We start from the raw sequence: 27752 nt of genomic DNA, 5'->3' as shown, positions 1-27752 counted from the left end.
ACCTCTTGTGTGAACATGTCCCTACCTGTTCCTTCACACTACATATCCGTACCTGCACCTCCAGTGTGAACAGGTCCCTACCTGTTCCTTCATAAACCACATCAACCAGTCCTGTGTTCTCTGCCGTGCCTTCCTATCCAGTGTTCCTGCCAGTCCTGCTGTTTCTGCTGTACCTTCCAGTCCTGTGTTCCTGCCGTCCTAGCCAGTCCTGTGTTTCCTGCCAGTCCTGTGTCTCTGCCAGCCCTGTGTTCTCTGCCGTGTCTCTGACAGCCCTGTGTTCTCTGCCGTGTCTCTGCCAGCCCTGTGTTCTCTGCCGTGTCTCTGCCAGCCCTGTGTCTCAGCCATGCCAGCCTACTCGTCTGAGTTTCAGCCGTGCTCTTCTGCCAGTCCTGCCTGATGCCCGCACCAATCCTGGTGTTCCTGTCTCCCAAGTGGGATCATCAGCCACAGCCAGACACCACCCTGGAGTAGCACCTGGCAGCTGCCTGCTGCACAAGCCTGACCTCCCCATCAGAGGCTCCAGTGAAAACCCAGGCAGCTGTCATAGTCACGCCCCTTCCAGGGTAGTCTGGTTTGTGGCACAGTGGGGCCACAAACCCCCGAGCTCACACCCACCAGTCAGGGCATGAGCGTGACACTGGTCTCCAGTTAGTGTGGCAGGCCCACTTGCTGCAGCGCTGCTGGATGGCTGGGACGGGTCCGTGGCTGTCTGATGAAGGACCGCTCCAGAACCTGGGCCAACAGTAGTGCTCCATGTGCTGTGAAAAAAGGAAAAAGAAAATTAATACCAAAAATTAACCAGATGCAAAATTCTGTGGAATAGAAATATACAGATTATGGCAATACAATATAACCTAATGCACGGGAGAAATACTTACGTTCTCTGGGCAAGGACCGGTCTTAAAAATGCCAGAACGCGATGGTATTTGTATTTTCTGATCCTTGCTCCTGAACCACTGGGAACACGGCTCTCTTGATGCAGGTCCTTGTTGAAGCGGTCCTTCATCGAACGCCAACGTGTTTTGACTTTGGCCACTGTTAAAAACAAAAAAACAAAAAAACATTATGGTCTGAAAATTGACTTTTGGCAATGCTCACACAAGTGTGTGTGATGAGAGAAACTCCTGAGAGTTTCTTTCATCACACACAGTTGTGTGAGCACGGCCAAGGTCTCTGCTGCTTCACACTGCAGTGCAATACTTACCAAATGCATTTCGGACCCGATTCGGGGCGTTGTCCCAGCCATCTCACATAGCTTTGGCCACCTCATTCGATAGGCGCCGGATTGTCACGGTGTTTGAGTGCAGTGGATCCCGGGTGTCCCACGACGGGACTCGCTCCTGGACCAGGGAGATGAGGAGGTCATTTTCTATGAGGTCTTCATCCCGTTCTGGAACCTGTCATGGTTCCCAATGGCAGGGACTCAGGCAAAAACGGACTAGCTCTAGGAATGATGGAATCTCAGATGACCGCGACGCTGAACCTAACACACAACTAATAGTAGCCAGGGGGTGTGCCTACGATTATCCCTAGACACCTCGCACCAGCCGGAGATCTAGTTACCCCCTAGTAGAGGAATACACAGACCTGGCTTGCCTCCAGGGAAACCCCAAAAGTGATAGTAGCCCCCCACATATAATAACGGTTAGGTAAGAGGAAAACACGTACGCAGTATGAATATAGATTCAGCAAAGAGAGGCCCTCTGACTAGATAGCAGAAAATACAAAAGAGGACTTCGCGGTCACCTCAAAACCCTAAACAGCCATCCTGAAATTACTTTAACTCCGTTATCAACTCATGACACCGGAGTAGTAATTTCAGATCACTAGAGCTTCCAGCAGCAAGAGAAATATAAATGCATGCTGGACAAACAAACACAAAAAATGCCAAAGATCCAACTTAGCTGAATTGCAGACTTGGAGCAGGTAGCAAGCAACAGAGGTGCTCTGGTAACATTGATTGCCGGCACTAGAATGACTGAGAAGCCAGACTAAATAGGAAACTCCCAGTTTCCTGATGGGAACAGGTGCAAGACAAAAGTCAGCCAGTACCACCAGTAACCACCAGAGGGAGCCCAAAAACAGAATTCACAACAGTACCCCCCCCTTAAGGAGGGGGCACCGAACCCTCATGAGAACCACCAGGGCGATCTGGATGCGCCCTATGAAAGGCGCGAACCAAATCAGAGGCATGAACATCGGAGGCAGTCAATAGTGGCAAAGGATACTGGTATTTGACTGTAATCTTATTCAACAGGCGATAATCAATACAGGGCCTCAGGGAGCCATCTTTTTTACCCACGAAAAAAAAAACCTGCTCCTAAAGGGGATGAGGATGGACGGATATGTCCCTTTTCCAAGGACTCCTTAATATACTCCCGCATAGCAGCATGCTCAGGCACAGACAGATTAAACAAACGACCCTTGGGAAACTTGCTGCCCGGAATCAAGTCTATAGCACAATCACAATCCCTGTGAGGGGGGAGAGAACTAAGTTTGGGCTCCTCAAAAACATCACAATAGTCAGACAAAAATGCCGGAATTTCAGAGGGAGTAGATGAAGCAATGGAAACCAAAGGTACTTCCCCATGAGCCCCCTGACATCCCCAGCTTAACACAGACATTGTTTTCCAGTCAAGGACTGGATTATGAGTTTGCAACCATGGCAATCCAAGCACTAAGACATCATGCAAGTTATGCAACACAAGGAAGCGAATCACCTCCCGATGGTCAGGAGTCATACACATAGTCACTTGTGTCCAGTATTGTGGTTTATTCCTAGCCAATGGTGTGGAGTCGATACCCTTCAGAGGGATAGGAACTTCCAAAGGCTCTAGGCTAAACCCACAGCGTCTGGCAAAGGACAAATCCATAAGACTCAAGGAAGTGCCAGAATCCACATAGGCATCCACAGTAATAGATGATAATGAACAGATCAAAGTTACAGACAAAATAAACTTAGACTGTAAAGTGCCAATTGCAAAAGACTTATCAACCTTTTTTGTGCGTTTAGAGCATGCTGATATAACATGAGCAGAATCACCACAGTAGAAGCACAACCCATTTTTACGCCTATAATTCTGCCGTTCACTTCTGGACAGAATTCTATCACATTGCATAATCTCCGGAGTCTGCTCAGAAGACACCGCCAAATGGTGCACAGGTTTGCGCTCCCGTAAACGCCGATCAATCTGAATAGCCATAGTCATGGATTCATTCAGACCTGTGGGCGTAGGAAACCCCACCATGACATCTTTAACGGCGTCAGAGAGACCTTCTCTGAAATTCGCCGCCAGGGCGCACTCATTCCACTGAGTAAGCACAGACCATTTTCGAAATTTTTGACAATATATTTCAGCTTCATCATGCCCCTGAGAGAGGGCTATCAAGGCCTTTTCAGCCTGAATCTCCAAATTAGGTTCCTCATAGAGCAACCCCAGTGCCAGAAAAAACGCATCCACATTGAGCAGCGCAGGATCCCCTGGTGCCAATGCAAATGCCCAATTCTGGGGGTCACCCCGCAACAAGGAAATCACAATTTTAACCTGCTGAGCGGAGTCTCCAGCGGAGCGAGATCTCAGAGAAAGATACAATTTACAATTGTGCTTAAAATTCAAAAAACGAGATCTATCTCCAGAAAAGAACTCAGGTATAGGAATCTTGGGTTCTGACATAGGAGCATGTATAACATAGTCTTGGATATTTTGAACCTTAGAAGCAAGAGCACTCAGGCCTGTAGCTAAACTCTGGATATCCATTTCTCAACAGCTGAGATCTGAGCCATTCAGGGGTTAAGAGGAGAGAAAAAAGCAGCAGATTGCAATTATGGCTAGACAGAACTTCTGAGTAAAAAAAAAAAAAAAGTGTCAGAAACTTCTTCTTTTCTCTCTTTCTTCAGCCAATACCTTTAATACATTTCCGGCCGGCAATACTGTCATGGTTCCCAATGGCAGGGACTAGCTCTAGGAATGATGGAATCTCAGATGACCGCGACGCTGAACCTAACACGCAACTAATAGTAGCCAGGGGGTGTGCCTACGATTATCCCTAGACACCTCGCACCAGCCGGAGATCTAGTTACCCCCTAGTAGAGGAATACACAGACCTGGCTTGCCTCCAGGGAAACCCCAAAAGTGATAGTAGCCCCCCACATATAATAACGGTTAGGTAAGAGGAAAACACGTACGCAGTATGAATATAGATTCAGCAAAGAGAGGCCCTCTGACTAGATAGCAGAAAATACAAAAGAGGACTTCGCGGTCACCTCAAAACCCTAAACAGCCATCCTGAAATTACTTTAACTCCGTTATCAACTCATGACACCGGAGTAGTAATTTCAGATCACTAGAGCTTCCAGCAGCAAGAGAAATATAAATGCATGCTGGACAAACAAACACAAAAAATGCCAAAGATCCAACTTAGCTGAATTGCAGACTTGGAGCAGGTAGCAAGCAACAGAGGTGCTCTGGTAACATTGATTGCCGGCACTAGAATGACTGAGAAGCCAGACTAAATAGGAAACTCCCAGTTTCCTGATGGGAACAGGTGCAAAACAAAAGTCAGCCAGTACCACCAGTAACCACCAGAGGGAGCCCAAAAACAGAATTCACAACAGGAACCTAAAAATTAAATAAAGACATTAATGTTGGGTCAATTAACATAAGGAAAAGAAAGAAAACAGAGGCTGAGAAATGGCATGATTAGGAAAGTCAAGATACAAAAGGATTCCAGAAGAAAAATGCAAAGAAATAGGAATGTAAAGAAAGGAAGATTCAAGAATACTAAAGTGAGGATACAGTAAACAGCCTTGCCACCCGACCGTGACTCCGCTGCTCCTGCCCAGTCTCTGCCGCAGTAGAAGAAGAGCTCTAAAAAAATGAAAAACAAAAATTGTCATATGTGTAGATGTGACAGTGAATACTTACCAATCTGAGGAGGCAAGTACTCACCTCACTGACATGTTCTACTTCAGAAGGCCCAGGACGTTGCTCCTCATCAGAAGAAGAAGACATTCTGATGCATGCAGAAAGATAGAAATGGCAGAAATTAGGACATGTAGAGACAGAAAATAAAGGCATTGGATAGGATATACTCACATAGATAAAAAAAAAAGATTATATACTCACATTGTTCAGTGTCTTGTTTTCCTCCAAGGATGTAGCCTGCGTCTCATCTGCTTCAGTGTCTGCTGAGTAGTGACCTGCAAATGTCTACTCCCTCCCTTTATCACCTTGTATGTGGGGGGTGGCTTATCAGTGTCTAGATATGTTTTTCTCTTGTGGAACACATGCGTTCACGAACGCAAGCAAACGCATGTGCTTGTGAACGCATGCGTTCATATAGACAGCAATGCGGGTTTTTTTGCGCATTCCTTGCGCAATCGACCGCATACATTTCCAGGCGGCAAATTGACGCCTCTAAAAATTACTACATGTTGCATTTCCGCGACAAGCCGCAGACGACGAAACGACGTTGTTTTGTTTTGTTTTTTCCAACAAACTTTATTGGTTTTACAAAATTTTTATGGGGGTAAAGGGAAAGGGGACGGAAAATGGGTAAAAGGGGGAAGGATAGGTAATTCCCTGCGACACAGGGAATGGGAAAGAAAAGACAGGCGTATCAATGCACATATAAGCATTATTGAAAATTATGCAGCTATCTGTTGCTGATTAAGTCTTTAAAGTAAACCTAGCGACCTGTAAGAGAAACAAGTAAATTAAAATAAAAAGTACATTGTATTCTTCTGTACATGTAGGCCCGTCATGTCTGGAAGCACCCTTAGGCAACCCTAAACTGAGTGGAGGGAAAGTTCGGTTCTTAGGAGTAATTATGTAAGTGGAAAACTTCTTATAGTTATAACGGAGTAACGTAGAGTTCTTTGTCCGGGAACATCTCTGGGTGACCCCGAGGCTATGTGGGCAGAATGTTCGTTTCATTTAAAACATTATCAAGTGGATTAAGGTTTATCTATTGTGTAATCCAAGATGGGATACCGCAAACGCGGCAAAACGCGAACGATCGCAGACGCATGCGTCCCTAATGTTAAATATAGGAATACACAACGCATGCGGATATTTGCAGAAGAAACGCTGCGGACACAACCGCAAATGTGAAACCGGCCTTACACTCCAACTGTAATGGTCAGGTTTAGAGCGCCGTATACGAATACGGACTAAACCATTTTCTATTAGAAAGTCATCCTTCAATAAACCCTCTTTCTTTCTTATGGACAGAGCAACCATCTCACTAAGCCGTAATGCACCAAAAAAAGCTAAGCAAAAGGCTGCACTGCTCAGACCTGAAAGAGCCCAAACAAATCATTTCCGTCTCAGAAATCAAACGACCCAGCAAACTATAAGAGCCAGGACAACAACATTGTTTCCTGACAAATTCAATTTTCCACCTTTTAAGGGCTTGCTCGATGAAGAACACTTTTTCATCTATGGGGTGCTTCAGACATGACAATTGAAAACTTAAACCCACTCATTTTCTTTGTACCACAGACTGGGACACCCCTTTTGAACTGAATACCCAAGTAATGAATGATGCTGTCCAGTAATTCAGTGCTATCCAAATGCCAAAACCTTTTTCCAGCTAACTCATACCATTCGCTCCACACTTTACAATAATTATTCCAAGTGGACGAAGCCACAGACAAGCGAACCAGCGGCATCATGCATTCATCGGTATGTCACACAGCTGCGGGGGGCATGTCCTACCCTCTTTGAAAGCCTCCGGCATGAGGTGACGAAAACGTGAAAAGGCATCAGCACAAACATTTTTAATTCTCGGTTCATGTCGAGCATGGATCGATACATTAATCTGCAAACAACGAAGAACCAAATGTCTAAGCAAATCCAGCACGGGAAGAGAAGATGAAGTGGTGTTATTAATTCTGTGAACAACACCCAAATTGTCGGTCGGTCCAAAAACATACCTTTCTGTTCGAAAGAAAGCTGAGACCCAAAGCTCAACTGCCACTATAATGGGAAATAATTCCAAGAACGCGACGTTTCTGCACAGACCGCTACTAACCCATTCGTCTTGCCACTTGAAGCGCACCATTCAAAACCATGGATAGCCCCAAAGTTGACCGATTCGGAAGCGTCAGTGAGAAGTGATAATTCGCTATTTGGTACTTCCGCTGCCTGACAGCAAATAAGGCCGTTTTACTCACTCGGAAAGATCCGCCACACATCAAGATCGCGCTTCATGGGCTTCATGACACGAATGTGATGTTCAGGCCTAGTAAATAGAGATGAGTGAATTTGATTGGGTGAGGGTTTATTCGGCAAGCTATTGCGCCTACCGAATAAGCTGCCTCAGGAACCCGGCTTCCTGGTTCGCTCTGACTGATCAGCTGTTCAGCTCCGCAGCTGCATGTGTCGTGGCTGTGTGACAGTCACAATAAATGCATGGAGAGCTGTTGTGAAATTGGATTCTGGGCTCCCCCGGTGGCCACTTGTGGAATTTAACTTGTGTGCATCATCCCCTCTGTTCACCTGCTCCTATCAGGATGTGGGAGTCGCTATATAACCTTGCTCCTCTGTCAGTTTCATGCCGGTCAACAATGTAATCAGTAGCCTTTCTGTGCATGTTCCTGCTACTAGACAACTCCCAGTTAAGTTGGACTTTTGTCCTTGTGTGTTTTTGCATTTTGTTCCTGTTCACAGCTCTGTTTCGTTACTGTGTCTGGAAAGCTCTTGTGAGCGGAAATTGCCACTCTGGTGTTATGAGTTAATGCTAGAGTCTTAAAGTAATTTCTGGATGGTGTTTTGATAGGGTTTTCTGCTGACCATGAAAGTGCCCTTTCTGTCTTCATGCTATCTAGTAAGCGGACCTCGATTTTGCTAAACCTATTTTCATACTACATTTGTCATTTCATCTTAAATCACCGCCAATATATGTGGGGGCCTCTGTCTGCCTTTTGGGAAAATTTCTCTAGAGGTGAGCCAGGACTGTCTTTTCCTCTGCTAGGATTAGGTAGTTCTCCGGCTGGCGCTGGGCATCTAGGGATAAAAAACGTAGGCATGCTACCCGGCCACTTCTAGTTGTGCGGCAGGTTTAGTTCATGGTCAGTATAGTTTCCATCTTCCAAGAGCTAGTTCTCATATATGCTGGGCTATGTTCTCTCGCCATTGAGAATCATGACAGTTTGACCGGCCCAAAAAAGGGTTAAATTACTGGCTGAGAAAGGAGAGAAAAAAGAAGTCTGCTACAATTTTTTTTTTTTCCCTCTAGTTCTGAGTGTGCTCTTAATTGAATCACTTGCTAGTCTGCCTATACTGCAGCCTTCCTCTCTTCCTCTCCTTCTAATCCTTGAATGGCTCTGTGTTCACCTGTTTCAAATGGATCTTCAGAGTGTAGCTACAGGTTTGAATAATCTCGCCACAAAGGTACAAAATTTGCAAGATTTTGTTGTTCATGCACCTATGTCTGAGCCTAGAATTCCTTTGCCTGAATTCTTCTCGGGGAATAGATCTCACTTTCAAAATTTTAAAAATAATTGCAAATTGTTTTTGTCCCTGAAGTCTCGCTCTGCCGGAGACCCTGCACAGCAGGTCAGGATTGTAATTTCCTTGCTCCGGGGCGACCCTCAAGACTGGGCTTTTGCATTGGCACCAGGGGATCCTGCGTTGCTCAATGTGGATGCGTTTTTTCTGGCCTTAGGGTTGCTTTATGAGGAACCTCATTTAGAGCTTCAGGCGGAAAAGGCCTTGATGTCCTTGTCTCAGGGGCAAGATGAAGCTGAAATATACTGCCAAAAATTCCGCAAATGGTCTGTGCTTACTCAGTGGAATGAGTGCGCCCTGGCGGCGATTTTCAGAGAAGGTCTCTCTGATGCCATTAAGGATGTTATGGTGGGGTTCCCTGTGCCTGCAAGTCTGAATGAGTCCATGACGATGGCTATTCAGATCGATAGGCGTCTGCGGGAGCGCAAACCTGTGCACCATTTGGCGGTGTCTACTGAGAAAACGCCAGAAAATATGCAATGTGATAGAATTCTGTCCAGAAGCGAGCGGCAGAATTTTAGACGAAAAAATGGGTTGTGCTTCTATTGTGGTGATTCAACTCATGTTATATCAGCATGCTTTAAGCGTACTAAGAAGCCTGACAAGTCTGTTTCAATTAGCACTTTACAGTCTAAGTTTATTCTATCTGTGACCCTGATTTGTTCTTTGTCATCTATTACCGCGGACGCCTATGTCGACTCTGGCGCTGCTTTGAGTCTTATGGATTGGTCCTTTGCCAAACGCTGTGGGTATGATTTGGAGCCATTGGAGGCTCCGATACCTCTGAAAGGGATTGACTCCACCCCATTGGCTAGTAATAAACCACAATACTGGACACAAGTGACTATGCGTGTTAATCCGGATCACCAGGAGGTTATTCGCTTTCTGGTGCTGTATAATCTACATGATGTTTTGGTGCTGGGATTGCCATGGCTGCAATCTCATAACCCAGTCCTCGACTGGAGAGCTATGTCTGTGTTAAGCTGGGGATGTAAAGGAACTCATGGGGACGTACCTTTGGTTTCCATTTCATCATCTATTCCCTCTGAGATTCCTGAATTCTTGTCTGACTTTCGTGACGTTTTTGAAGAACCCAAGGTTGGTTCACTACCTCCGCACCGGGAGTGCGATTGTGCCATAGACTTGATCCCGGGTAGTAAATACCCTAAGGGTCGTTTATTTAATCTGTCTGTGCCTGAACACGCTGCTATGCGAGAATATATAAAGGAGTCCTTGGAAAAGGGACATATTCGTCCTTCGTCATCTCCCTTAGGAGCCGGTTTTTTCTTTGTGTCTAAGAAAGACGGCTCTTTGAGGCCGTGTATTGATTATCGACTTTTGAATAAAATCACGGTTAAATATCAATATCCGTTACCACTGCTTACTGATTTGTTTGCTCGTATAAAGGGGGCCAAGTGGTTCTCTAAGATTGATCTCCGTGGGGCGTATAATTTGGTGCGAATCAAGCAGGGGGATGAGTGGAAAACCGCATTTAATACGCCCGAGGGCCATTTTGAGTATTTGGTGATGCCTTTTGGTCTTTCAAATGCCCCTTCAGTCTTCCAGTCCTTTATGCATGACATTTTCCGCGATTATTTGGATAAATTTATGATTGTGTATCTGGATGATATTCTGATTTTTTCGGATGACTGGGACTCTCATGTCCAGCAGGTCAGGAGGGTTTTTCAGGTTTTGCGGTCTAATTCCTTGTGTGTGAAGGGTTCTAAGTGTGTTTTTGGGGTTCAGAAGATTTCCTTCTTGGGATACATTTTTTCCCCCTCTTCCATCGAGATGGATCCTGTCAAGGTTCAGGCTATTGGTGATTGGACGCAACCCTCTTCTCTTAAGAGTCTTCAGAAATTTTTGGGCTTTGCTAACTTTTATCGTCGATTTATTGCTGGTTTTTCTGATGTTGTAAAACCATTGACTGATTTGACTAAGATGGGTGCTGATGTTGCTGATTGGTCCCCTGATGCTGTGGAGGCCTTTCGGGAGCTCAAGCGCCGCTTTTCTTCCGCCCCAGTGTTGCGTCAGCCTGATGTTGCTCTTCCTTTTCAGGTTGAGGTCGACGCTTCTGAAATCGGAGCTGGGGCGGTGTTGTCGCAGAGAAGTTCCGACTGCTCCGTGATGAGACCTTGTGCTTTTTTTTCCCGTAAATTTTCGCCCGCCGAGCGGAATTATGATATTGGGAATCGGGAGCTTTTGGCCATGAAGTGGGCTTTTGAGGAGTGGCGTCACTGGCTTGAGGGGGCCAGACATCAGGTGGTGGTATTGACTGACCACAAAAATTTAATTTACCTTGAGTCTGCCAGGCGCCTGAATCCTAGACAAGCGCGCTGGTCGTTGTTTTTCTCTCGGTTTAATTTTGTGGTGTCTTACCTACCGGGTTCTAAGAATGTTAAGGCGGATGCCCTTTCTAGGAGTTTTGAGCCTGACTCCCCTGGTAATTCTGAGCCCACAGGTATCCTTAAAGATGGAGTGATATTGTCTGCCGTTTCTCCAGACCTGCGGCGGGCCTTGCAGGAGTTTCAGGCGGATAGACCTGATCGTTGCCCACCTGGTAGACTGTTTGTTCCTGATGATTGGACCAGTAGAGTCATCTCTGAGGTTCATTCTTCTGCGTTGGCAGGTCATCCTGGAATCTTTGGTACCAGGGATTTGGTGGCAAGGTCCTTCTGGTGGCCTTCCCTGTCACGAGATGTGCGAGGCTTTGTGCAGTCTTGTGACGTTTGTGCTCGGGCCAAGCCTTGTTGTTCTCGGGCTAGTGGATTGTTGTTACCCTTGCCTATCCCGAAGAGGCCTTGGACGCACATCTCGATGGATTTTATTTCGGATCTGCCTGTTTCTCAGAAGATGTCTGTCATCTGGGTGGTGTGTGACCGTTTCTCTAAGATGGTCCATCTGGTTCCCTTGCCTAAGTTGCCTTCTTCTTCCGAGTTGGTTCCTCTGTTTTTTCAAAATGTTGTTCGTTTGCATGGTATTCCGGAGAATATCGTTTCTGACAGAGGGACCCAATTCGTGTCTAGATTTTGGCGGGCATTCTGTGCTAGGATGGGCATAGATTTGTCTTTTTCGTCTGCTTTCCATCCTCAGACTAATGGCCAGACCGAGCGGACTAATCAGACCTTGGAGACATATTTGAGGTGTTTTGTGTCTGCGGATCAGGATGATTGGGTTGCTTTTTTGCCTTTGGCGGAGTTCGCCCTCAATAATCGGGCCAGCTCTGCCACCTTGGTGTCCCCGTTTTTCTGTAATTCGGGGTTTCATCCTCGATTTTCCTCCGGTCAAGTGGAATCTTCGGATTGTCCTGGAGTGGATGCTGTGGTGGAGAGGTTGCATCAGATTTGGGGGCAGGTGGTGGACAATTTGAAGTTGTCCCAGGAGAAGACTCAGCTTTTTGCCAACCGCCGTCGTCGTGTTGGTCCTCGGCTTTGTGTTGGGGACTTGGTGTGGTTGTCTTCTCGTTTTGTCCCTATGAGGGTTTCTTCTCCTAAGTTTAAGCCTCGGTTCATCGGCCCGTACAAGATATTGGAGATTCTTAACCCTGTGTCCTTCCGTTTGGACCTCCCTGCATCCTTTTCGATTCATAATGTTTTTCATCGGTCATTGTTGCGCAGGTATGAGGTACCAGCTGTGCCTTCCGTTGAGCCTCCTGCTCCGGTGTTGGTTGAGGGTGAGTTGGAGTACGTTGTGGAAAAGATCTTGGACTCTCGTGTTTCCAGACGGAAACTCCAGTATCTGGTCAAATGGAAGGGATACGGTCAGGAGGATAATTCTTGGGTCACTGCCTCTGATGTTCATGCCTCCGATCTTGTCCGTGCCTTTCATAGGGCTCATCCTGATCGCCCTGGTGGTTCTGGTGAGGGTTCGGTGCCCCCTCCTTGAGGGGGGGGTACTGTTGTGAAATTGGATTCTGGGCTCCCCCGGTGGCCACTTGTGGAATTTAACTTGTGTGCATCATCCCCTCTGTTCACCTGCTCCTATCAGGATGTGGGAGTCGCTATATAACCTTGCTCCTCTGTCAGTTTCATGCCGGTCAACAATGTAATCAGTAGCCTTTCTGTGCATGTTCCTGCTACTAGACAACTCCCAGTTAAGTTGGACTTTTGTCCTTGTGTGTTTTTGCATTTTGTTCCTGTTCACAGCTCTGTTTCGTTACTGTGTCTGGAAAGCTCTTGTGAGCGGAAATTGCCACTCTGGTGTTATGAGTTAATGCTAGAGTCTTAAAGTAATTTCTGGATGGTGTTTTGATAGGGTTTTCTGCTGACCATGAAAGTGCCCTTTCTGTCTTCATGCTATCTAGTAAGCGGACCTCGATTTTGCTAAACCTATTTTCATACTACGTTTGTCATTTCATCTTAAATCACCGCCAATATATGTGGGGGCCTCTGTCTGCCTTTTGGGAAAATTTCTCTAGAGGTGAGCCAGGACTGTCTTTTCCTCTGCTAGGATTAGGTAGTTCTCCGGCTGGCGCTGGGCATCTAGGGATAAAAAACGTAGGCATGCTACCCGGCCACTTCTAGTTGTGCGGCAGGTTTAGTTCATGGTCAGTATAGTTTCCATCTTCCAAGAGCTAGTTCTCATATATGCTGGGCTATGTTCTCTCGCCATTGAGAATCATGACAGAGAGCCTTTGTGTTGTCCCTGTGAAGTTAAACTCATTGCCTGACGGAACCTGCAACGACCCTTCCAGGGAATTCGGGACCACGCAAACTTGACTTGCCCAGTGCCACAACTGACCGGCAGACAGTGAACGCTCTTGCCTCATTTGCTGGCTTGACCTGCCTGAACTGCAGGAACTGCCACACGATGACCTTCCTGTAACGACGGTGTGTTTGTGCCTTGTTACCTCGGCGTTACTCTGCATGTCTGTGCTCTTACCCTTTGCTCCTTTTTCCCTAATCAGCTGGGATACTGTTGTATGTTACCTGTATGGATGCTGCTCAGTTCCCTGCTCTACTGCGTAGCCGTACATGTATTCTAATGTCTTTGCTCCACTGCACAACCATCCATGAGTGCGGTCCATGGCTGCCGCTGTGGAAGCTATCCGCGGGTTGCGAGGTCCTCTGCAGCTGGTGCATGAATTTCCACTTGTGTCCAGGCTTGCAGCCACTGCCAGGTGCCTTAAGCCTCAGCTTCTGTGCTGGCTATGCTGTACTAGTTTTTGTCTGTGCTTAGGGTGCATGCGGCCACACCTTCCACACTTTTATTGGGGCCAGTATGTGCGCTTGAATTGCTGTCCCCAGCCTATTGCTGAGGGGCAGCTCCTATTTAAAGTTCCTCTTCCCTGTTGGGCATTGCCAGAGCTTCTCATTAGGTTGCTATATGTTTGGACCTCCATTTTGCTCCTGGTCTGCCTGGTCTTCAGCTCCTGTTCTGCCTGCTATTAGTTCTAGGAAAGCTGATGTTTTTGTCCCTGGACCAGTCCTGTCTATGTTTTGGTACCAAAGTCCTTACCCTTGAAGGTGGATTCCTGCTGTGTGATATTCTTGAAGTCCTTCTGTGTCTTGTACCATGTACAAAGTGACTGTGAGTTTCTAGAGACCTGTGTCTTGAAGATTAACCTGTGTTCGTCTTTTGAAGATGGAGTCCGGTGTTCCTGCTGAGCATCTACTATGCTGACTCAACTTATTATGCGGTGCTAGCTCCATCCAGCTTCAGTCCAATCTTGCGGTGCTTGCACCATACTGCTTGAGTTCCTTTCTAGGTCGTGTCTGGTGACCGCTGTCTGGTGCCAGGAGCCTGACGACCGCTGTCTGGTGCTTGGAGCCTGATGACCGCTGCTCGATTTCCTGCCTGTGTTCCTGAAGTCCTACCGGTGTTTCTGAAGTTCTGCTGGTGTCTCTGATGTCCTGCCTGGATCCTGATGTTCTCTGCCTGGAGCCGTGTCTGTTGTCTGGAGTACAGATGTCCTGCCTTTGTCCTAGATGTCCAGCCTGTGTCCCGATATCCAGTCCATGGTCATGGTGGTCCAGCCGGTGTTTTAGAGTCGGTCCCACTCGTGTTCCTGGACGAGCTCCTCCTCCGTGTTTCTGGGGAGTCTCCAGTCTACTCATGTGCCTGGATGGGCTCCTTCTGCGTTTTCCTGGGGGGTCTCCAGTCTTGCCTCCTGGTGACAGCTCTGCCTGTGAGTCCTGAATCTGACCAGCCGATGTCCTGAGCTGCCAGTTCGATGTTCCTGGACCTATGCTGTGCGTGTCTTGCCTGTGTCCCTATGTCCAGCCGGTGTCTTGATGTCCAGTCTGTGGTCCTGGTGGCCCAGCCTGTGTTTCAGAGTAGGTCCTGTTCATGGACGGGCTCCTCCTCCGTGTTTCTGGGGAGTCTCCAGTCTTGTTTCTCGGTGACGACTCTGCCTGTGAGTCCTGGATCTGACCAGCTGATGTATTGAGCTTCCTTGTCGGTGTTCCTGGATCTGTGCTGTCCGTGTTTTGCCTGTGTCCAAATGTCCTGCCTGTGCCCTGGGGTCCTTCCTTTGGTAACGTCTGCCCAAGGGCGGTGTCTGATGTTCTCCTGCTGTGCCTGTGCTATGCTTCAGGCCTGAGAGAGATGTTCTCCTGATATGCCTGTGCCAGATGATCCTGGACTGCATCAACCCGTGATGACCTCTTGCCTTTTTCTGATGTCTGCAGACCTGTGATGTTCACCCTTCCATGATGTGCAGAATCGGGAGCCTAGCTTTGTTATGTCTTGTGTTCTGTATAATGACTTTATGCAGTAAACTTTATGTTTCTTCTTACCTGAAGTTGTGCGATGTCATCTAGTCCTGCATGTCACTACCTTGCCACATACTTAGCTGCCACAGATAATAGCCGCTGCCCTTCCCTAGTCCAAGTAAGCCCGGGTCCCCCTCTGTGGTCCAGTGGGTGCACATTCCATTACTAACTGGGACGCACGCCCCACGTCGTCGTGGCCTGGCAACGTGGGAGCGTAAGCTAAGTAAGCTAAGATGAATTGGAGCGTTGCGACCTCCGTCTGTTCCAGTATTATCTGAAGGAATGTCTGCAACCTTGACATCTGTATCCAGCGGCTCTGCTGCACCCACACCTAGCAGAACTTTGGGAACCAGACTGGGAGCGTGACCTTGAGGGAGCCCTCATGCGTCGCCTGCGTGACATGGCACCAGGAGCGACAATAGGTGAAAATCTTTCCACTTGTGAACTTTTAAGAGGGGGATCAGGGACATCAAAGAAACAGTTCTTAGCATCATCATTAGCTGGGAGAGATGCTGCAACTCCTTCATTAACCCGTGTAGAAGGAGAGGTTAAAGGTTCATCAGCAGAGGAGGTGCGCTTCTGATTGCCCATGACTACTGGCACATCAGCACCAAGCACAGTAGACATCGCTGAGTGAAATGGCATCGGGGAGAAAGGGGACACGGCTACACTATGAGTGTGAAAACGTTCTGAGGAGACCTCAGGCACTGCCTGCGCTGACCGTCTCCTGTTCACCTTACCTAGATCATGCCTCTGTGATGGGAGGGAATGCCGTGCGGACTGCCGGCTGCCCATACTAACCTGCATACCCAATGCTGACTGGGAAGCAAGAGCTGGAGCCGCAAACTCCCCCAACCTCCAGTGACACTCCCTCTGCATTGGGGCTCAGCTGTCAGTCAGGGCTCAGAGCGGTGACTGAACCAGCACCACCCCTGCCTCCATGACTCATACCAAATGCTGGCGGGGAGAATTAAAGGGCCACTGTCACCCCCCTCCAGCCGTTATAAACTAAAAGAGCCACCTTGTGCAGCAGTAATGCTGCATTCTAACAAGGTGGCTCTTTTAGTTTTAGGTTCAAGTATACCCCAAAAAAAGCGATTTGATACTTAGCCATAATTGGTGTCTCTAGCCACGTAGGCTGGTCCTCCCTCCCCAGGTCGAAACGCTCCTCTGCCGTCACTCACATCTTCTTGGTCTTTCTGCGCCGCCCCCTCAGCGCTGTTTACGTTTTCAAACCGGCGCCTGCGCTGTGTAGTACTGTTCTGCGCAGGCGCAGTAAGCTCTGGCCGTCTGCCGTCCAAGCCAGGCTTTCACACCCATAAATAACACACCTAGACACAACACACACCACCTAGCAGGCAAGCAGTGAGGCGGGGGACCGGGCTGACAGGATGCAACACGCTGTGCGCATGCCCAGGAATACCAGCCCCGCACTGTGCATAATGCATAACACAGTGCGGGGCGGGGATTCCAAAGGTGGGGGCCGCACTGCCCGCGCAGGCGCAGTGTGAAAGCCTGGCTTGGACGGCAGACGGCCAGAGCTTACTGCGCCTGCGCAGAACAGTACTAGACTGGGGTCTAGACTGAACTGTCCCAATCCTACAACTAAAGACACTAAACGCATTGTAATGTGTATTGCATAATGTAAATAGTGCTCTCCTCAGCATAATAAGGAGGGTGGCAGGTCCTTATGTCCTTTTGCTTAGCACTCGTGCACTTTATCTCCCAGGCAGGCAAGTCCCCTGATGATTAGGCCTGCAAGGAAACGCGTCGGGACACTTCAATAGGGAGAGTGCAGGGCATGACATTGCTCAGGGGTAGCTGTGGACTGCCCTTGTAAGGGCGGGAGCTTGGGACGTAGGTGTATTGATAGCCCTTCAGGGATTGACAGGGTATTGTCTCCCGACATCGCTGATCCATGGAATTCTCCGCTCCAGCGAACCGTGGGCTTCACCTACCTGGTCTATGGCAATTGGTGAGATCATTCCTGTTTTAAATATTTTACATGATGGCCACCTTATTTTGCTTTATTTCATCCCGCCTGCCTATTATCTGCTTTTGATACCTGCTGATACCTATATAAACAAGATTACCTGGTAAAGCAATTCTTGCACTTATATGTGCTTCCATTATAGACTATAGGTATCTTGATAGTCTGGGACAGCACACTCTGTGTGTGTAACTACTGTTCCAGCTACAATCCATTAGTACTATCTATTGGTATATTACCATACAGGTTATATCATTTGGTACTCTTTTGGGGTGACACTTTTTGTTTGTTTGTTTTTTGGTGTTTAATTTTTACCCTATATAACAATAAAGGTTATGTTTTAATTCCTACTATAGCTATGTTCCTCCAAATATTGGTGGGATTTGTTGGATATTTCCAAATAGATATATTCAGATTTGCTGTTTTCGCAAAGTTGACATGATGACTCAAAGATCTTGACTTTTTTTTCTCCCGTAAAAGGCCAAAAGTTGCCATAGATAGTTTTTCTGATGTATTGTATAATTCAGGACTTTCAGGGGTTACTGGACTAAGATATCTCAGAATATGTTCAGAAAAGTGACATGACAGTGCTGGGCATAGTCTGGAGGGACTCCGCTTCTGTAGTCTAAATAGAAGATTGCAGAGGAGGCAGATGCTCAGGGGATTCTTGTCATCTCTGATGTTTCATAAATTGTGGCAGGGTTATTGCTTGTGCGTCATGTACAATTGTCGCCCATAAATTGGGCTTCCTGCTTTGTAACATGCAAAACATAACAGAACTAGAGACAACAAAATACATCTATTTCTCCAAAGTGTTCCAGGAGCTATTTTTCAACACGACAACACAAAGCCGCATGTTTCTCCTGCTACTGTGAGCAGCCTATATATCTTAAACCAGATACCATGGCCTGCAGAGTCTCCAGACTTGTCTCCCATCGAGGACATCTGGGACGTCATTGGTCTTCTGTTGCAAAGGAGCTGCCAGCAGTGGATCTTGATGATTTGTCCGAGTGAATTCAGTGCGGCAGAACATTCTTCAGACAACCATTAATAACCTCATTGATAGCAGCCAAGGCTGTAAGTGTGGGGACTTCTGCTTTTGGCTCATACTTGAAATATAATAAATCAAGAAGTTTTGAAAATGTAGTTTACACTTTTTCATCATTTTCATATCAGTAACATGTCTATCCATCAAGTAATTTCCTTAATTCCACAATTTTTCCTTCTTGGTGTTGCAATTTCAATGTTGTGCAGTGTATATATTATTTTTCAGAGTGGTCCTTTAAAACCATGCTTTATAAAAATGCAGACTAATTTTGGGCTAGTATTTGGATTAATTGGAAGGCATGTTCTTAGAAATATTGAATACACCTGACAATTTAACATGTTGTAGATAAGTTCCCTTTGAAAAATAATATGGATTCTAAAGAGATTGTTCATACATTTTTATTTAAAAAAATTAGACCATGGGGTAATTAAAACAAAGAAGAACATATTCTCATCTAAGCGGACCTTCTTCCTTGTTCCGCCATACCACTGCCTAAGTTTTCCTCTGGTCTCTTGACTACTGCGGCCAGTGATTGACTGCAGCCTTCACATTCCATCTGAACTGGAAGAGATATTATTTCTTTTGGCACAGACACAATATGAGAGTTACATCCACTGACAGACTGCAGTGGTCATGTGAAGTCCCCATTGGAAAAATAAATTTGGTAACCGGCTCAGTACACAGGCAACGGCATGGTGGGAAGGGGGTCTAGTAGGTGAGTATAGAGTCTTTGTTTTTCACAACCCATGGACCCATTCTAATCTAAAATATAATGGAAAGGCTTAATAGGTTAGTTAAAGTTCAATTTTATTAGTGAGTTGATATTACCTTCAAAGCACAATCGTTTATGATGACGACCCCTCTTTGTTCCTAAACTACTAATAGTCGTTATCATTGGAGCTACAGATACAGTGGAGATGCAGCGTGGTCCTGGTCACTTCTTTATTACGCTTTTTACCCAACCTGACATTCATCATTCCTGTTATTAGCTTCTGTTAGCTGAGAGTAAGTTCCCTGTATAGACAGAATGACAATTTTTAATTCCTGGTGAGGTTAAGCCTAGGTTCACACATATGCAGTGTTCTCCGCTAGCACTGGGTCAGAGTTTCCATCAGAATTCCCGAATTTCCTAGTGGAACACTGGACGGAACCATTCACTTCAGTGAAGTCTAGAGAGTCATTGTGGACACTGTCTGGCCTCCAACCTGGCAATATTTGTCTTTTTCAGACATGGCAGACCACATTTGATGTGCCATCATGATTACACTTATCATTGTTTGGGTAGATAAAATGTCAGTAACAAAAGCATTTACACTTCTTTGGGACTAGCTGAACATTGCGAATTGCTGTTTCAGCCTTATTAGGCCACATCAGTACATGATATTGATTCTGGCTGCAAAGGACGAGACTTGGAGATGGCTCGAGGACCGAAAATTCCCTGCAGGTAATGATCAATATGTTTTAACGTTGAAAAATAAAAAGAGATCTGTAGAGACTGGCCATTTTTGGGGGATGGTGACATTACAACGTGCTACCTTACATTATCATTTGGATGGAGCTGTAATTTAATTGTAGAAGAACCAACAAAAAAACATATTTTCTTAAGCATTTTTCATTACATCAATGGTAAGTTCCCACAATTACCTTTTGGTGTGTTTTTGATGTTGCAGATTTTCTGCACCAATTAAGCAAAATCGATTAGTTGCATTTTTCAAAAATACGCAGCGTGAAAAACTCACCAAAAGCTCATCATGTGAACGTAGCCTTAGCTGTAGGTGTACACACGAGTGTGTCTGTTGATGTTAGTATGTGTCAGGGGTAATACTGAGGATTAGGCAGCTCGGGTTTACAAGAAAACAAACGAGCATTACAAATCAGCAAGAGACTGTAGAGATGAGAGGCAGACTCAGTCGAAAAGGGAGATCCCTGGTCAGGGTCCTAAAACTCAATAGGAAGACAGATTGAGTAAACCGAAACAAGGGTTTGCCCCCCATGGAGTCCAAGTCAGCTGAAAGCTTGATCAATGACCAAACACTGTACTTTTATTATAAGCCATACAAACTTAAAACTAAACTGTAAGTATTGAACCAAACACATAAAAAAATGTAGTGTCAATTTGGTAGTCACAGCAAAGATACGGAATGGGACCTGCAAAGCTATTAAGCTAGTGCCATAAGGAGCCATTCCCCTTTACACACGGTTCTAGTCATGCCCCTGACTTAGCGATTACGCAGACGTCTGTAGATCTCGGTCCAATGACAGACTGCAATCCATGGACTGGCCAAGGGTGTTCTAACTGGAACATGACAGCTTCATATATTTCTCCGAGGCTGTCGCACAAGTTGCCGGAACCAGGATGAAGAAGTTACCTGCAGATGTGTGCACCTGTCCTGAATTGAATTGCTAACTTATTATTTAAAGCTAATTTGATTAGATTATTAGATTTTTTGGACAATCCCTTGAGTGTTAAGGTACACATAGAATTATATCCAAAAGGGTGCTTTCACATTGCGTTTTGGCACCCTTCAGTGGCCCCATCAGGGCTTATGTCCGAACTCCCCACAAAACTGGATTCGGACGTATGCGCTATAAACTATAATGGTGACAGCAAAGCGAACGTGTGCTCTGACTTCATCATTTTCAGATATGTACACCTCCAGTAGGCGTATACACCCAAAAATGATACACATCAGAGCGCATGTTCACTCTGCCGGCACAATTATACAATGATGCCGCTGTCCTGATCTGTCACTTATTGTGAGTGGGTGTAGACCCACTGCGCCATGGGTCAGGCTTACCCTGGAGAGGCGTGACTAATGTCTACCTTGTCTTCACTAGAGCCTCTGATGGTGAGGTTAGGCTTGAGCTGCAGGTAGCCACCAAGTACCACTCCAGGGCAGTCCCTGGTACTTCAGCATCAGACCCCAAGGGTCAGGAATGCAAGTACAGAGTTGGAGTGTCTAGCAGAACAGGAACAACAACACTGGCAGAAAGAATATTGGTACAGGTTCAGCATGGACCACTGATTTAGACAGGATGGGTTAAGTTTCACAGGTACTGGTTTAGACAGGACGGTTTAAGGTTCCAGCAGATTCCGGTTCGGGCACAGACAAGATGCTTTCAGTTTCAGGAACAAATAGAACGGATTCAGAAACAGGGATCTGTTAAAAATGCTTATTTTGTATATTTAATTATTCAGGACTCTTTACCAGATGCGATACCTTAAAGAAAATGTCATGATATTTCTCATAAAAAATGTAGTGTTTTATTAGATTGTCCACTAAAAAGCATCATTGCAGCAAAACATAAAATAGGTGAAATGGTTACAAAGAGATTATCCATTTGTTCATATCAAAGTTTGTTCCCCATCTTTCCTGAGATTCTTTATGGTAAATGGCGTCTGTCTCTGTCATGGAGCATGGTAGAAGCCATTGAGAAGTGCAGCACCCCATGTAGCCGGCTGCTGCAGTGATGTTGCCTTCCTTTCGAGGAGGGTGATGTCATGCTTGGAGGCAAGGGAGATTCTGTCTATGGGTACTTTCACACTAGCGTTTTTTGCAATACGTCGCAATGCGTCGTTTTGGCGAAAAAACGCACCCTGCAAAAGTGCTTGCAGGATGCGTTTTTTCACCATTGACTAACATTAGCGACGCATTTGCGACGCATTGACACACGTCACAACCGTCGTGCGACGGTTGCGTCGTGTTGTGGCGGACCGTCGGCAGCAAAAAATGTTACATGTAACATTTTTTGCTGTGTCGTATCCGCCATTTCCGACTGCGCATGCGCGGACGGAACTCCGCCCCTTCCTCCCCGCACCTCACAATGGGGCAGTGGATGCGCTGAAAATCTGCATCCGCTGCACCCGTTGTGCAGAGCAAACTACGCTAGCGTCGGTACGTCGGCCCGACGCACTGCGACGGGCCGAGTACGACGCTAGTGTGAAAGTATCAGGTAAAGCACTTACATTCAACACATCTGAAACTAGGCCAGGATGGGGGAGCTCAGGACCCGGATTCAGGGGAGCTTCCTTACACTTTATGTTTCCTGGTCTGGAGGAGGAGTGAGTGAGTCCGAATTAGTCTGAGAGAGGAGAGGAGAAGGACGACTGGAGCAGACGTAGAGGCCCAGCAGCCACGAGGGAGCTGCAGCCTCTGGAAAGAGAGATAACGAGAGAAGTTGAATTGTGAAGAAGATTAGAGGGAAGAAGCACAGTGGAGGAAAGGGCTCAGGAGGGGAACAGCGGAAGGACACCCTCAGAGCCAGAGTGCAGAAGCCAAGTACTGGGAGCCCGAGGTCGTGTTGCTTTCCAGGACACGCGACAGAACCGGAGGGCATAGTACTATATGTTATATAGAATATGTAGAAAGAGGCTTGATCGGAAGTCTTGCCAGACGCCCGCTAACTACCCTGACCGGTCTGGAGCCGAAAAGGAGTTCCGGTGCTCCGGAGGCAGAGGTAAGGGGCATGACCTTGACAACCCAGATGGCGAAAGGCCACAGTGGCTTTCCCAACTCACCTCCCCAGCTGTACACACCCCACCAGGGTGATGAGGCCCTCGACGACACACCACCGTACCTAGAGGATATCCCGGCTGGGAGCTCGACACCATCTTCTGGGCCCAATGACACCCTGCTAAGCCCCTTTCCGGTCCCGCCAGCACCGACACCTTGACGGACATGCCGCCGACTACCGCGGGACGACAGCATCCTGAGACAGATGACATCTCCACTTATCCCCGTAAGTGAATCCCAGGCTAGCTCCCCAGAGCCCATGGTGTGTACAGGGGGCCCGCAGAGGAGGACCTCATCGCGCTCCAGGGGGAGATCCCCATGATTACCTGGTGGGAGCACTGCAGGTGCCGGGAGGAGAGGGAGCAACAGGAGTCTCTAGCTTGTGCAACAGCATTTGAGGAGAAAAGTCTAGCTGCAAAGGCACGCATGCGACAGGCCTCACGGTCAGAGAGAGGACCAAGGTGGCTGGGGGAAGTTGTAATCTTTAATAAAAAGCGAGGCTGGGGCTTTATAAAGGAAGCTGGCATGATAAACAAAATTTTCGTCAACCGCAAGGATGTGGAGTAACACTTAAGAGAGGGACACCCTGATAGGGACCTGAATATTGGCGACCGTGTGACCTACACCCGTCACATTGGAAAAAAAGGATGGTATGCACTAGACTGCAAAAAGCATGTACCACCCTCAGCCCCTGTAAAAGTCACAGCCCAGGCCAGGCCAACGCCCAAATGTGACCAGTCTACACCGACTCCAGTAGTGGAACTAGCCAACAGACCTGCGGTACCTAGGGAGAAATATGATCCAGAGTATTCTCGACCAAGAAGTGGCAATTCTACCCAGCTACCCTGGAAAAGGAAATAAACAGTTTGTCCTCTAATTTGAATTTAAATAAAGACTGCAGAAAGTGCTACCTATGTTGTTCCAGTTTGGAAGCGATATTAAACCAGATCAGGTTTTCAGTTATAGAGTTCATTTGTTTAACCCCTTCATGACCCAGCCTATTTTGGCCTTAATGACCTTGCCGTTTTTTGCAATTCTGACCAGTGTCCCTTTATGAGGTAAAAACTCAGGAACGCTTCAACGGATCCTAGCGATTCTGAGATTGTTTTTTCGTGACATATTGGGCTTCATGTTAGTGGTAAATTTAGGTCGATAATTTCTGAGTTTATTTGTGAAAAAAAACGGAAATTTGGCGAAAATTTTGAAAATTTCGCAATTTTCACATTTTGAATTTTTATTCTGTTAAACCAGAGAGTTATGTGACACAAAATAGTTAATAAATAACATTTCCCACATGTCTACTTTACATCAGCACAATTTTGGAAACAATTTTTTTTTTTTGCTAGGAAGTTATAAGGGTTAAAATTTGACCAGTGATTTCTCATTTTTACAACAAAATTTACAAAACCATTTTTTTTAGGGACCACCTCACATTTGAAGTCAGTTTCAGGGTTCTATATAGCTGAAAATACCCAAAAGTGACACCATTCTAAAAACTGCACCCCTCAAGGTGCTCAAAACCACATTCAAGAAGTTTATTAACCCTTCAGGTGTTTCACAGCAGCAGAAGCAACATGGAAGTAAAAAATGAACATTTAACTTTTTAGTCACAAAAATGATTTTTTAGCAACAATTTTTTTATTTTCCCAAGGGTAAAAGGAGAAACTGGACCACGAACGTTGTTGTCCAATTTGTCCTGAGTACGCTGATACTTCATATGTGGGGGTAAACCACTGTTTGGGCACCCGGCAGGGCTCGGAAGGGAAGGAGCGCCATTTGACTTTTTGAATGAAAAATTGGCTCCAATCTTTAGCGGACACCATGTCGCGTTTGGAGAGCCCCTGTGTGTCTAAACATTGGAGCTCCCCCACAAGTGACCCCATTTTGGAAACTAGACCCCCCCAAGGAACTTATCTAGAAGCATAGTGAGCACTTTAAACCCCCAGGTGCTTCACAAATTGATCCGTAAAAATAAAAAAGTACTTTTTTTTCACACAAAATTTTTTTAGCCTCAATTTTTTCATTTTTACATGGGCAACAGGATAAAATGGATCCTAAAATTTGTTGGGCAATTTCTCCTGAGTACGCCGATACCTCATATGTGGGGGTAAACCACTGTTTGGGTGCACGGCAAGGCTCGGAAGGGGAGGCGTGCCATTTGACTTTTTGAATGGAAAATTAGCTCCAATCGTTAGCGGACACCATGTCGCGTTTGGAGAGCCCCTGTGTGCCTAAACATTGGAGCTCCCCTACAAGTGACCCAATTTTGGAAACTAGACCCCCCAAGGAACTTATCTAGATGCATAGTGAGCACTTATAACCCCCAGGTGCTTCACAGAAGTTTATAACGCAGAGCCGTGAAAATAAAAAATAATTTTTCTTTCCTCAAAAATGATTTTTAGCCCAGAATTTTTTATTTTCCCAAGGGCAATAGGAGAAATTGGACCCCAAATGTTGTTGTCCAGTTTGTCCTGAGTACGATGATACCCCATATGTGGGGGTAAACCACTGTTTGGGCGCACGGCAGGGCTCGGAAGGGAAGGCATGCCATTTGGCTTTTTGAATGGAGAATTAACTCCAATCATTAGCGGACACCATGTCGCGTTTGAAGAGCCCCTGTGTGCCTAAACATTGGAGCTCCCACACAAGTGACCCCATTTTGGAAACTAGACCTCCCAAGGAACTAATCTAGATGTGTGGTGAGCACTTTGAATCCCCAAGTGCTTCACAGAAGTTTATAACGCAGAGCCATGAAAATAAAAAATAATTTTTCTTTTCTCAAAAATTATTTTTTAGCCCACAATTTTTTATTTTCCCAATGGTAACAGGAGAAATTGGACCCCAAAAGTTGTTGTCCAGTTTCTCCTGAGTACGCTGATACCCCATATGTGGGGGTAAACCACTGTTTGGGCACATGCCGGGGTTCGGAAGGGAAGTAGTGACGTTTTGAAATGCAGACTTTGATGGAATGCTCTGCGGGCGTCAGCTTGCGTTTGCAGAGCCCCTGATGTGCCTAAACAGTAGGAACTCCCCACAAGTGACTCCATTTTGGAAACTAGACCCCCAAGGGAACTTATCTAGATGTATGATGAGCACTTTGAACCCCCAAGTGCTTCACAGAAGTTTATAACGCAGAGCCGTGAAAATAATAAATGTGTTTCCTTTCCTCAAAAATATTTTTTTAGCCCAGAATTTTTTATTTTTGCAAGGGTAAAAGGAGAAATTTGACCCCAAAAGTTGTTGTCCAGTTTCTCCTGAGTACGCTGATACCCCATATGTGGGGGTAAACCACTGTTTGGGCACATGCCGGGGCTTGGAAGGGAAGTAGTGACGTTTTGGAATGCAGACTTTGATGGAATGGTCTGCGGGCATCATGTTACGTTTGCAGAGCCCCTGATATGCCTAAACAGTAGAAACCCCCCACAAGTGACCCCATTTTGGAAATTAGACCCCCCAAGGAACTTATCTAGATCTGTGGTGAGCACGTTCAACCCCCAAGTGCTTCACAGAAGTTTACAACGCAGAGCCGTGAAAATAAAAAATAATTTTTCTTTTCTCAAAAATTATTTTTTAGCCCACAATTTTTTATTTTCCCAATGGTAACAGGAGAAATTGGACCCCAAAAGTTGTTGTCCAGTTTCTCCTGAGTACGCTGATACCCCATATGTGGGGGTAAACCACTGTTTGGGCACATGCCGGGGTTCGGAAGGGAAGTAGTGACGTTTTGAAATGCAGACTTTGATGGAATGCTCTGCGGGCGTCAGCTTGCGTTTGCAGAGCCCCTGATGTGCCTAAACAGTAGGAACTCCCCACAAGTGACTCCATTTTGGAAACTAGACCCCCAAGGGAACTTATCTAGATGTATGATGAGCACTTTGAACCCCCAAGTGCTTCACAGAAGTTTATAACGCAGAGCCGTGAAAATAATAAATGTGTTTCCTTTCCTCAAAAATATTTTTTTAGCCCAGAATTTTTTATTTTTGCAAGGGTAAAAGGAGAAATTTGACCCCAAAAGTTGTTGTCCAGTTTCTCCTGAGTACGCTGATACCCCATATGTGGGGGTAAACCACTGTTTGGGCACATGCCGGGGCTTGGAAGGGAAGTAGTGACGTTTTGGAATGCAGACTTTGATGGAATGGTCTGCGGGCATCATGTTACGTTTGCAGAGCCCCTGATATGCCTAAACAGTAGAAACCCCCCACAAGTGACCCCATTTTGGAAATTAGACCCCCCAAGGAACTTATCTAGATCTGTGGTGAGCACGTTCAACCCCCAAGTGCTTCACAGAAGTTTACAACGCAGAGCCGTGAAAATAAAAAATAATTTTTCTTTCCTCAAAAAAGATGTTTTAGCAAGCAATTTTTTATTTTCACAAGAATAACAGGAGAAATTGGGCCCCAATATTTGTTGCCCAGTTTGTTGTGAGTATGCTGGTACCCCATATGTGGGGGTAAACCACTGTTTCGGCGCACGTCAGGGCTCGGAAGGGAAGTAGTGACATTTGAAATGCAGACTTTGATGGAATGGTCTGCGGGCATCACGTTGCATTTGCAGAGCCCCTGATGTGCCTAAACAGTAGAAACACCCCACAAGTGACTCCATTTTGGAAACTAGACCCCCCAAGGAACTTATCTAGATGTGTGGTGAGCACTTTCAACCCCCAAGTGCTTCACAGAAGTTTATAACGCAGAGCCGTGAAAATAAAAAATAATTGTTCTTTCCTCAAAAAATTATGTTTTAGCAAGTAATTTTTTATTTTTGCAAGGGTAACAGGAGAAATTGGACCACAACAGTTGTTTCCCAGTTTGTCCTGAGTATGCTGGTACCCCATATGTGGGGGTAAACCACTGTTTGGGCGCACGTCGGGGCTTGGAAGGGAGGGAGCACCATTTGACTTTTTGAACGCAAGATTGGCTGGAATCAATGGTGGCGCCATGTTGCGTTTGGAGACCCCTGATGTGCCTAAACAGTGGA

Source organism: Ranitomeya variabilis, chromosome 2 (genome assembly GCF_051348905.1).
Source record: "Ranitomeya variabilis isolate aRanVar5 chromosome 2, aRanVar5.hap1, whole genome shotgun sequence".
Classification (NCBI taxonomy): Eukaryota; Metazoa; Chordata; class Amphibia; order Anura; family Dendrobatidae; genus Ranitomeya; species Ranitomeya variabilis.
The sequence above is the reverse complement of the archived record's forward strand: the minus strand, read 5'-3'. Positions refer to the sequence as shown.